The following is a 13,755-nucleotide window of genomic DNA, read 5'->3' on the forward strand; positions in this document are numbered from 1 at the left end:
TTCCGCATGCACTACCTGCCCATCAAATCCAATCAAAGGGACTTAGACTGGCCTAATCTACTCCACTTTATAGCCTATTCCTAAAAACACCTTCTTGTAAAGAATTTTCGAGGAACTCCTTGGGTCCACTAAAATCTACTTGAGCTCACACTTTTCCAACTTAGCTAAGATGACTAGGGGATTATTCTAGCTCGAGTGGCTTGGGAAGTCCTCAAACGAGAAAGAGATCATTGTTCCATGGAGGATGACTCCTATCATTGGCATTACAAGATTAACAGTCGTTCTAACTCTTCCAAAATTTATTTTCCTTCTCTTCTAAGATAAGGTGGAGTCCTTGACTGATACCCTTTATGTCTCCGAGTTTAGGACCTACTTCTTCTTCTCTCAAGCTCAAACTCATGTGAACCACTTGTAACGCCCAAAATTTCCTCAATTTCTTTGTATTACAAACTATGATACGACAATGTAAGGCTCCAAAAATTCAACTCTATTAATATGGACCAACCTCTAAATGCCCACAACTTAATTTCCAACTATGGAAGCTAAATAATTATAAATACACATTTCAGGGGCTTTTCCTTACATAACAAAGCATTAGTTAATCAAATCTAACAAAACATAATATCTAAGCCCCTGTCCACAACTCACTCCCAAAGATCATTTCGGTCATGATTGTCTCATTCACACAACTACCTAGAGAACTGCAAATCCCATAGGATCCATCCTCGAACATCAGCTCCTATATTTGGAAAGATATTAAAATAAAGTGAGCCACAAGGCTCAGCAAGCATAATAGAAATAAATGGGGCTCAATGATAAGTGGTGGAGACAAAATGAAATACACATGTATATCAACGTAGCTATAACAAGGCTCCCAACCTACATCCCCATGCCAGGTTACACATTATCATACACATAACTATTATGCTTTACGTTGAATGCCCCATGTTATGTTCCATCTCATGTAAAACACATGCTCATGCTTAATAATATATAAATAGCCCTTAGTTTCACACAATATCAGTATGCTCAAATCATGAATACGACCCTTAGGCCTCACACAATATCACAAATGGCATCAGGCCCCCTTACATATTAAATCACATTTGTAAATAAATCATCTAAATCTCACTGTGGAGTTCGGGTGCCTATGTACTACACGCTTACCTTGTCAGACGACCAGCATCAGCGGTAGCAATACCCTCACACTTCACTCACCAATCATATGGATGTCATTTTCTGTAACGACCATAATTTTCACCTCAATTTTTATTTACAATAACGGAAGCACACTAACAAAATTACACATTTCAGGGGCTCTTACATACATCCCATAGCATCAGCTAAACAAATCTAACAAAACACCCCATCTGAGCCCCTGTCCACACTTACCTCGAAGGATCTTTTAGGTCGGGAGAGCCCCGTACACATGGCTATCGGTAAGGATTTGATACCACTAAACTTCACCTCGAACTTTTCCTTCCTTAACCTGGAATGATGTTAAAAACAACGTGAGCCACAAGGCTCAACAAGCTTATCCGAAACAAATGAGACATCATAGGAAATTACATCTTAATAAAATCACAAGACTAGCATTGTCAAGGCCTCCCATATTTATTTCCACGTTAAGACAGAAGTTATTGCAAATATTCATTATACTTTATGTCACATGCCTATGCAAGGTTGCATATCATAATGTTACACATGCATGTGCACATCTAATATCATAGCCCTTAATACTCATTAACCATATGTCACCATCTTTGCATGATAGCACACGCACATCTTGCCCGGACGTCACCGACACAACGATAGCAGTGCCCTTGCTCAGAGGCCGAGGGGATGAATACTCATCATAAACTTCACTTGACAACATATATAATGTCATGCATATGCAACTCACACCACCATGTATGTGCAAGGGTCTTTACATAGTTATTATGGGAATATTTACTTGAGTAGTTTAAAGGCAAAAGCCCACATGTTCCACGTTATGCAAATCACGTCATTGAACCCATATTGTTACATTCCCAAACCTGTTTACGGCATAAGGCATTAGCCCCAATATTTGTAGGCCAACATATTGATATCTCATATGATTCTGGGGTCAAGGTGTGAACCCTTATATGACGTAAGTATTTGTATCACTTTACTTTTGGGATTACGGGTGACGTATTTTGTTACTCACATTATTGGTTGATCTCGCACATTTGATAATATTAAATATTAAACGGAAGCTGGTCAGTTGACTGTCACAATTACATCGAATCTCCCCAACTCTCTAAGAACCTAGCCCCAATGGGTTCAACATCATCCTAAGAAAAGTAGGGGCGATACAAAACCCCGTGACAGTTAGAAATAAATATCTCCAGGAGTCACGTATATAGTTTCAACAACAACTCGCATATTATAAAATGGTTACCACGCGTATTTGCATAATTAATGCATGGAACTGAATCATGGTAAATGAGGAAATAAATTATGGAAAACAATGGAGACTTGCGGAAAAATTAAAGAACATAAAGAGAGGGTTAGAAGCTTGCGTAAAGAAAATAAAGGAATAGAAGCTTGCCTTCAAATGACCGATTCTTGTCCTTTTTGCCTTCCCGTTACAAAGTAAAACGTTTCATAAGAAGATAATAAAATTACAGCTCATAATAATCAAATATGATCACGTGAAACACATGATTTAACCGAAACAATTTATAATTTCGACATACAATACTCTTAATAATTTTACCCACTTACCTGAAATTCTAAACACTGAGTAACTCCAAAAATACCTTGATTTCTCTCAAATTCTTCTCGCAAATTCTAGCTGCTCGAGTTTTGCTCTATCCGCCCACTTTCTCCTTCAATTCCCTTAATTTCCCTCACTACTTATAGCATTTGCATGCCTTGCAGCCAAGTTGAAATCCAAAAGTAAAATTAATGGGAGGCACAAGTCTGCCCTTGCGTCCCACGCTGCTGCTTCCAATTTCCTCTCTTATGCTATGTATATATATATATAGGACTTGAGATGACAGCAAGTGGGAGCCTTTTCCACCACACACACCAAATTTATACATAATTATAACTTGGGCATTACTTCAGAGAACCCATTGTTTCCCCTTAACCCCACTGTTTTCCAAGTTACCATTTGACTCACCCACAACTTCACGAATATACATACTTACACATATATATTATTTTATTTAATTCTTCGTCCACTTTTCACCCACAGTTCTCACCCACAAACTTCATGCCCACAGAATGAATACACACATATACATGAATAATATATTTATACATTACTTTCCACTATCCTCTTCATGCGATTCAATGTGCTCTCAACCCACAAATTCTTTCCTTGGTTTACGCACACATCATTACACACACACACATTTATATATATATATTATATACTTTTATTTATATATAATTTATTATATAATTATATATAAATTTATAAATTATATTCTTAATCTCACTCCAACCTTTCATTTTGCAATTACACCCTCAAATAAAAATTTTATTTGGATTAAACTATCAAAACCCAAAATTAATAATCTAAGGTTACTCGATTAGGTCGATTTTGTCCCTGCGCCCTCACGGGACCCTTGTTTCATCCCGAAACCACCTCAGGGTTGATCGTCATGAAAAATCGGTGCCCCCTCAGGGTTCCGTGGACTTCCCGGAAGTCCTCTACAATCATTCAGTTTTTCAACCTAAATGAAATATGTACCGAAAATTATCTTGATTCTAATTTCTTTTAATACCGTAAATTCTGACTCAGGACGCTCGTCAATATCGTACTATTTTCCTTAGACATCTAAGCTCTAGGACACTCCCTATAGTCGATTCGGTACTGAAAACTGTAAGGAAATTATATAACCCCAATATTCTAAAGTAAGAGTACCTATTTCTCCAAAGCAAAATAACTTATTATTTTCTTCTAAATTTCCAAACATTCATTAATTACCTCAAACACCAGAATTAATAATTACTATTTGTCTCCAAAATTTTGGAATGTTACAATTCTCCCCCTCTTAATTGAATTTCGTCCTCGAAATTCGTACTCGATCTATTTCCTCGAGATACATTCGCAGCTCTTATGATATTACCCAACATCTACTCCATATCATCATTTTCAGTATCTCACTCGGCGTCTCGCGCCATAGGGTAACTCTTTAGATTTTGCCTATACTAGTTCATATTACACTTACCGAGCTAACTACCAACTCAACCTTTATACACTACCCATGGCTTACAGCCGAGACTTGTCACCTGACATTACCTTTTGATTATAGGGTCCTTAGCCTGACTAGCATCCATTCGCTAGACATACCTCAATCACTACCCGACACGCCTACGTGTACAAGAACTTATCCCAACCTCTGCTCTGATACCAACTTTTGTAACGACCATAATTTTCACCTCGATTTATATTTACAATAGCGGAAGCACACTAACAAAATTACACATTTCAAGGGCTCTTACATACATCCCATAGTATCAGCTAAACAAATCTAACAAAACACCCCATCTGAGCCCCTATCCACACTCACCTTCAAGAATCTTTTAGGTTGGGAGAGTCCCGTACACATGGCTATCGGTAAGGATCCTGATACCACTAAACTTCACCTCGAACTTTCCCTTCCTTAACTTGGAATGATGTTAAAAACAGCGTGAGCCACAAGGCTCAACAAGCTTATCTGAAACAAATGAGACATCATAGGAAATTACATCCTAATAAAATCACAAGACTAGAATTGTCAAGGCCTCCCATATTTATTTCCACGTCATGACAGAAGTTATTGCAAATATTCATTATACTTTATGTCACATGCCCATGCAAGGTTGCATATCATAATGTTACACATGCACGTGCACATCTAATATCATAGCCCTTAATACTCATTAACCATATGTCACCCTCTTTGCATGGCAGCACACCCACATCCTGCTGAGACATCACCGGCACAGCAATAGCAATGCCCTTGCTCAGAGGCCGAGGGGACGAATGTTCATCATAAACTTCACTTGATAACATATATTATGTCATGCATATGCAACTCACACCACCATGTATGTGCAAGGGTCTTTACATAGTTATTATGGGAATATTTACTTGAGTTGTTTAAGGGCAAAAGCCCACATGTTCCACGTTACGCAAATCACGTCATTGAACCCATATTGGTACGTTCCCAAACCCGTTTACATCATAAGGCATTAGCCCCAATATTTGTAGGCCAACATATTGATATCTCATATGATTCTGGGATCAAGGTATGAACCCTTATATGACGTAAGTATTTGTATCACTTTATTTTTGGGATTACGGGTGACGCATTTCGTTACTCACATTATTGGTTGATCCTGCATATTTGATAATATTAAATATTAAACGGAAGCTGGTTAGTTGACTGTCACAATTACATCGAATCTCCCCAACTCTCTAAGAACATAGCCCCAACGGGTTCAACATCATTCCCAAGGAAAGTAGGGGCGATACAAAACCTCATGACGATTATAAATAAATATCTCCAGGAGTCACGTATATAGTTTCAACAACAACTCACATATTATAAAATTGTTACCACGCGTATTTGCATAATTAATGCATGGAACTGAATCATGGTAAGGGAGGAAATAAATTATGAAAAACAATGGAGACTTGCGCAAAAATTAAAGAACATAAAGAGAGGGTTAGAAGCTTGTGTAAAGAAAATAAAGGAATAGAAGCTTGCCTTCAAATGATCGATTCTTTTCCTCTTTGCCTTCTCACTACGAAGTAAAACGTTTCATAAGAAAATAATAGAATTACAGCTCAAAATAATCAAATCTGATCACGTGAAACACATGATTTAACTGAAACAATTTATAATTTTGACATACAATACTCTTAATAATTTTACATACTTACCTGAAATTCTAAACACTAAATAACTCCAAAAATACCTTGATTTCTCTCAAATTCTTCTTGCAAATTCTAGCTGCTCGAGTTTTGCTCTATCCGCCCACTTTCTCCCTTAATTCCCTTAATTTCCCTCACTATTTATAGCATTTGCATGCCTTGCAGCCAAGTTGAAATCCAAAAGTAAAATTAATGGGAGGCACAAGTCTACCCTTGTGTCCCACACTGCTACTTCCAATTTCCTCTCTTATGCTATGTATATATAGGACTTGAGATGGCAGCAAGTGGGAGCCTTTTCCACCACACACACCAAATTTATACATAATTATAACTTGGGCATTACTTCAGAGAACCCATTGTTTCCTCTTAACCTACTGTTTTCCAAGTTACCATTTGACTCACCCACAACTTCACGAATATACATACTTACACATATATATTATTTTATTTAATTCTTCGTCCACTTTTCACCCACAGTTCTCGCCCACAAACTTCATGCCCATAGAATGAATACACACATATACATGAATAATATATTTATACATTGCTTTCCACTATCCTCTTCATGCGATTCAATGTGCTCTCAACCCACAAATTCTTTCCTTGGTTTACGCACACATCATTAGACACACACATTTATATATATATATTATATACTTTTATTTATATATAATTTATTATATAATTATATATAAATTTATAAATTATATTCTTAATCTCACTCCAACCTTTCATTTTGCAATTACACCCTCAAATAAAAATTTTATTTGGATTAAACTATCAAAACCCAAAATTAATAATCTAAGGTTACTTGATTAGGTCGATTTTGTCTCTACGCCCTCACGGGACCCTTGTTTCATCCCAAAACCATCCCAGGGTTGATAGTCGTGAAAAATTGATGCCCTCTCAGGGTTCCGTGGACTTCCCAGAATTCCCCTACAATCATTCAATTTTTCGGCCTAAATCAAATCTGTACCAAAAATTGTTTTGATTCCAATTTCTTTTAATACCATAAATTCTGACTCAGGATGCTCGTCAATATCGTACTATTTTCCTTAGACATCTAGGCTCTAGGACACTCCCTACAGTCGATTTGGTACTGAAAACTGTAAGGAAATTATATAACCCCAATATTCCAAAGTAAGAGTACCTATTTCTCCAAAGCAAAATAACTTATTATTTTTTTCTAAATTCCCAAACATTCATTAATTACCTCAAACACCAGAATTAATAATTACTATTTGTCTCCAAAATTCTGGGATGTTACATTTTCCCTTCAACGTTGTCTTAGCCGCATCACAAAATAATAAGTGCGCGAACATGTTTGTCATGTATACAAAAACTCAATTAATAACACATATAATCTATATAATGTCATGCACGGACTCATGCTACTCACCCCACCATGTATGTGCAAACGTTTGTATATTTTTGGGTGCCATTCTCATTTCTGAATACATAGTCGGGATTCTAGGCATAATCAACCACAATCAGTTCATCCACAAGTTAACCCCCGATAAGATCTCATACACTAGTGCCTCAACAACTCACAATAGTTACTACAAATCCCAAGAAAAGGGTTCAACATCATTCCCAGGAAAATATAGGGCAACACAAGACCCTATTTGAGGCTCAAAGGGAGTCCGACATGAAACGATAAGAAACATGAGAACCTTACAAACTTTTTGCATAACCAAAAAAACACAAGCCCTTTATACCAAAACGAGGATTCTCTTGCATCAAATCTCAAGAATAGAAATACCATATGATTAAACAAGAAGGAGGAATAAAAACTTGCATCAACAATCGCAAAGTAAGGTAAACATACAGCCATCAAGGGCATAAAATAAGGAATATTGCTTCAGAAAAGGAATAATCAGCTATGGTAAATAATTCAAATATAAAAACTTGCCTCTTTAAAGAAAAGTAAGAGGTAGCTAATAGGACTTGCAAATTAGAAAGAGAAGAACTTGCCTTGATTTCTTCCTAAGATGGTTGGACCAAAGATGCTGATATTTTACTCTTGATAATAAAATAGTGGTTTTGATAATGACTATATGAAAATCAATCTCTAAATCTTTATGAGTAAATATTTATGGATAAGTTTGTGAAAAACAAATCTCCTTGAAGCAAAGTTATGAAAATGTATATAGAAGAAATATTGAGTATGGTTGAGAGTGATTTGAAAAACTTGCTTGTTGAGAGTGATTTGTTTCAAAATATACTTTTGATAATCTCAACTTGCTTTCAAAATAATCAAAATGAGCTTTCAAAATAATCAAAATGAGGATTCAAAAGAATCAAATGAGGATTTGATAAATTTTCAATCTTTTCAAAAGGATAGTCGACTATGTTTTTCATTCTGTTGACTATGCCTCAAAATAGTCGACTATTTTGGTTGTTCTGTCGACTATTCAAGGCATCTGTCAACTATTTTAGCATCTGTCGACTATTGAGTAAGGATAGTCGACTATGCCTTTTGGTCTGTCGACTATTTTTGTTCATAAGTTTCAAAATTTTCTTCACATTTTTGCATCTGTCGACTATTGGAATGTGTCTGTCGACTATTGAAAATTTGTGTTATAAGATAGTCGACTATTCGTTTTGTCTGTCGACTATTTCTTGCTTTACTTGTAAAAATAGTCAACTATGCATTTCTTTTGTCGACTATTTCTTTTTGCAGAAAGCTCCAACGGCTATTTTTTCAAATCCCAACGGCTCCAAACGGCTATATTTCTCTTCAACTTTGTGGGACACTTATATATACATGTCATAGATGATCAAGAGAAGGCTAATGGACGGGAATGAAATTATTTGAGCTTACTGTTATTCTCATTTGTATTTAAAATCGTCTGTGCTTTAATTTTCTCTCTTCAAGGCTTCGATCTTCACTTGTAATTATTTACTTCAAGCCTTGTATCATTTTTGAGAGATCATTGTAACTAAGAGTTGTACTCTTAGATTCTCTATTCGATTGTTTGCATTTTTCCTAGCAATAGCTAGAGGGCCCATTAAATTGGGAGGTTGTATTTTTCCTAGCAGTAGCTAGAGGGCCCATTAAATTGGGAGGTTGTATTTCCTAGCTTGTGTAGCTAGAGGGCCTACTTGTGTAAGTAGGAGGTTTTAGTGAATTGGTTTAAAATCCTTAGTGGGAGCTAAGGTAGTGGATTAGGCTTGGTTTAAGCCGAACCACTATAAATCCTTTGTGTCTTTTATTCTTCTTGCTTTACATTTATCATCTCATATGTTCTATGTTTTAAGTCACTAAAACCTCAATTGGGTCAAAAAGTTTTCAAGTTTCTACCAAGCTTTTAATTATACCAATTCACCCTCCCTCTTAGTGTGTGCCATAGCATCTCCCGTTCTAACAATTGGTATCAGAGCCTAACTCCCTATTTCAAGGTTTAACAACCTAAGGAGAGATCCATGGCTCTTAAGGAAGGTTATCCTACTAATGTGGCACCTTATTTTGATGGTTCTTATTATGATTTTTGGAGAAAAAGGATTTGTATTTACTTGCAATCTATTGATTTTAATTTGTGGTATATTGTAGAAAAAGGATTTGTTTCAAAACCAAAATCCGTTTGGAGGGAAGATGATAAAAACCATTTTGTTTTAAATATCAAAGCCATGAAAATTTTGCATCAAGCTTTGCATGAAAATGTTTATGCAAAAGTTTCTAAGTGCTCTAGTGCTAAAGAGATATTGAGTACTCTTGATTCATTATATCTTTCTAACAAATGTTGTGAGCAAGTTGATGAAAATTCACAGGTTAAAAATTCATTGAATCATCAACAAATAGAGGAGAAAGGAACTTCCCGTGCCTCTAATGAAGAAAGCTCAAACATGTGTTTCATGGTAAATGAAGAAGAGGAGGTAACCTCTACTTCTACTCTTGTTAATGATATTGATCATGAGTCTAGTTCTTTGTATGCTTATAATGATAACAGTGAGAATGATTTTTCAAATGAAGAGTTATTGAATGCTTTGAATGATTTATATGAAAATTTTGAAAAACTATGTTTGAAAAATAAATCTGCTCAAAAGAAATTAGATTTATTGTCAAAAGAATTGGAAGTTTTAAAATCTAAGAATGAATATTTGATTACTTCCAATAAAGAATTTTCAAAGGAAAGTGTTCTGGAAGAATTTGAATTGAAATCCTCAAATAGTGCATTAAATGAAAAATCCAGTTTAAAAGAGGAGATTACTAATTCATATGATCATGGCAAAGGTGTTGAAATCTTTCATAGTTCAAGGGCAAAAGTTAAAAGCTCACATTTACACACCTATTGTGAAATTAAATGCTTTTATTGTTGCAAAATAGGCCACATGGCATTTTGTTGTCCTTTTAAAAGGAAATCAACTAGTGGTCCTAATTTAAGATGGATTCCTAAGGAAACTAAAGTATCAATTGTTTCTCATTCTAATCCTCAAGAATCCAAGCAAGTTTTGATACCAAAAAATCCTCATGTTAATAGGAATATGGATAAGGATAAGAAGCAAACAATTTTCATAAAGAGGAAACGTAAGTCCTTCGCTTCACATCCTAGCTATTGGTATCATTTTAGAAACAAAGGTTTTGAAAGAAATAACCCATATAAGCTTAAACAAATTTGGGTTCCTAAGGATGAGCTCTATGCTAACATTGGTGAACCCAAGGTGGTTTGGCCACCAAAGGCTTGTGGATGATTTTTTTTTCAGAGTTGTTTGACATCCAAATGGAATTCAAAGTGAAATTTCTTTAGATGTATCAATCATGAAGAGAAGAGGAAGGTGAAGAAGAATATCACCTCTCACTTTACCAACCAAGAGTAAGAGATATTTGAATTTCATCCTTGGTGGTATTTTCCCTAAACTCTCTGTGTTTATAAGTTTTGATGATCTTGAGTTATAAGTTTGCCTCTATGATTTTGTTGAAGATCTTAATTAATAAAGGAGAATTATAGTGTTGTGATATATGCTTATGAGTAAAGGCAAAATGAAGTTTACTGATATATGCTAGAAAATGCTTCGTTGATAGATGTTCCTAATTAGCATAAGTCAATTATGTGATAAGATATGTAAGTATGCTTTAATGCTAATTCATGTGAAGTATCTTGTCGCAAAGCAAATGAAATGAAGATCATAGAAAATATGATAGAAATTGTGCATAGACTTATTCTCATCTAGTATAAGAGAAATGCCTAGTATCATTCATCTCCCATCTATTTATCTATGGCATAATGAACTAAGTCATGCAAATATGAATATGCTTCTATAATCTATCCAAATGTGATTTTGTTGAAAGATTTCCTAAGCTTAAAGATTGAAAAGACCACATTTGTGAGGCATGTATGAAAGGAGATCAAATAAATATATCATTCAAGCCTAACAATAGAGTTACAATCTCTAGGTCTCTAACCTTTGTTTAGATCTTTTTGTACCTATGAGAATCCAAAGACTAGGTGAAAAGCATTATGGTCTCGTCATTGCAAATGTTTACTCTAGGTTCACTTGATAATATTTCTTGCATCTAAAAGAGAAACATTTAGCCCATTTGAAATATTTTCAAAAGATAAAAGTATATGTATTTTTTTAAAAAAAAAAATTATTAAAAACAATCATGGGGAGATTTTTGAAATGAACAATTCAAGCACTATTGTGATGAAAATGGTATTGATCATAATTTTCTAGTGCTAGAATAAAATGAGGTTCTTGAAAAGAAAAATATATTTTTACAATAAATGGCTAGAATTATGCTATGTGACAAAATTCCTTTTTAGTCTAAGCCATTAACACCTCATGCTATATGTTGAATAGGATTTCTATAAACCTATCTTAAAGAAAACCCCTATGAGTTATAAACCAAATATTCCATATTTTCATGTTTTTGGTAGTACATGTTTTATCCTTAAAAACTCTTTAAGAAAAATTTAATGCTAAGAGTAAGGAAAGAATTTTTTTAGAATATTATATTTAAAGTAAATCATATAGAGTATTTAAAGAACTCTAACAGTAGAAGAATCTATTCTAGTTATAGTTAATTATGTGAGGGTTGAAGTTCTGAAACCCAAGTAAGGTGGTGATAAAGAATTAGGATAAAGATTTGAAAAATTCTCATTAGATCATTAGAATCAAATCTATCAAATGATAATAAGCTTAATTGCTTAATGAAGAAAATGTAGCTCATGAAAAGAGAAAATGTGTGCAAGATAATGAGATCATAGAAAATGTTTCTAGAAAAATTAGAACAAGATCTTCTCATTAGAAATAAGTGTTAATATGATGTCTTTATATCTCAAGAAAGCCAAAAAGCATTAAGAAAGCCTTGAATGATGAAAATTGGTTTATGGCTATGCAAGAAGGGCTAAATAAATTTGAAAGAAGTAGTGTATGCGATTGGTTCCAAGACCTAAAGATCACCCAACCATATGAACCAAATGATTGTTTAGAATCAAAATGGATAAAAGAGGAATAGAGCTAGATTAGTAGCTTAAGGGTATAGTCAAGAAAAAGGAAAAGATCATGATGAAACCTAGGCTCCCGTAGCAAGTGTAGAATCCATAAGAATGTTGTTTGCATTAGCATGCCACAAATCCTTTAAGCTCATCAAGAGAATGTCAAGAGTGTCTTTAAGTGGTTATAAATGAGGAAGTGTATGCGGAACAATCTTCCAATCTTAAGAATCCTAAATATGAGAATTACGTGCTCAAACTCTCCAAGGCACTATATTGTTGAAAACAAGCCCCTAAGTCATGACATGAAAGTCCTAACAAGTATATTCTAGAGGAAGAATCTAAAAGAGGTCAAATAGATATAACATTACTCTAAGCCTCATAGCAAGGACATTTTATGAATCTACAAATAATCTATGTAGATAACATTTTTTTTTAAATCCTCAAATAAATCCCTATGGAATCAAAGTTGCCAATCTAATGCAAAGGGAACTTGAGATAAGTATAGTATAAAGAAGATGAAGGGATCCTTATGTCTAAGCAAAAAATTATATATTCTTAAGAAATTTAATATTTTTGAAAAGTTGCATCTCAAAAGAATAGTACATTAAGCCTAAACAAATATGGAAAATGCCAAATGGTGGAAAATGAGCTATATAGAAATATGATTGGACCATTGCTATATTCTATAGCTAATAGATGAACATTGTGTTTAGTGTTTGCCTATATGCTAGATTTCAATCCAATCCTAAGAAATCCCATCTTGGAGCCAAAATGGCTAAAAAGAACACTAGTGATCCATGTCAAGTTATAAGATATTTCCTAGTGTCTCTGTTTAGAAGAAACTCAAATTCCATTCCATTCTCTTTTACTAAAGGTGAATTTATAGTTGCTCGAATCCTATGGATGGAACAAAAAGACTATGGCATAAATCCCCACAATATTCCAAATCAAATGTGCCAATACAAATGCTATAGCCCTAGCAAAAATTCAAGGAATCTTGCTCAAAAAGAAAATATCAATTGGTATCATGTCCAAATCTATTGAAAATCAAACTCTAGATAAATCCCTATCAATCCTTGTGTTCAAGTGATTTTATCTAAAGAAGTTTAGATCCTTTATGTCTCTCAAATCTATCATTGGTTAAATCAAAGGGCTTCGCCGTCAATCTCTTAAATCTCAAAAAAATTGATAAATGATATATTCTTGATGGCATATAGTATTCATGTCTTGAATCATTTATAATGCTATTTTTCTTGTATGAAATAGCTTGATTATCTCTGTGTGACAAATGAATACTTGAGTATGAAATCATGCTTTATTTACTAAAGGATCATCTTGCTTTTTGAAGTTATCTATATGTAATGATCCTATGTGATTACAATTATGGCTAAGATTATCAAAAGACAAATGCATGTTCTT

This window comes from Diospyros lotus, chromosome 15 (assembly GCF_014633365.1).
Source record: "Diospyros lotus cultivar Yz01 chromosome 15, ASM1463336v1, whole genome shotgun sequence".
Taxonomy (NCBI): Eukaryota; Viridiplantae; Streptophyta; class Magnoliopsida; order Ericales; family Ebenaceae; genus Diospyros; species Diospyros lotus.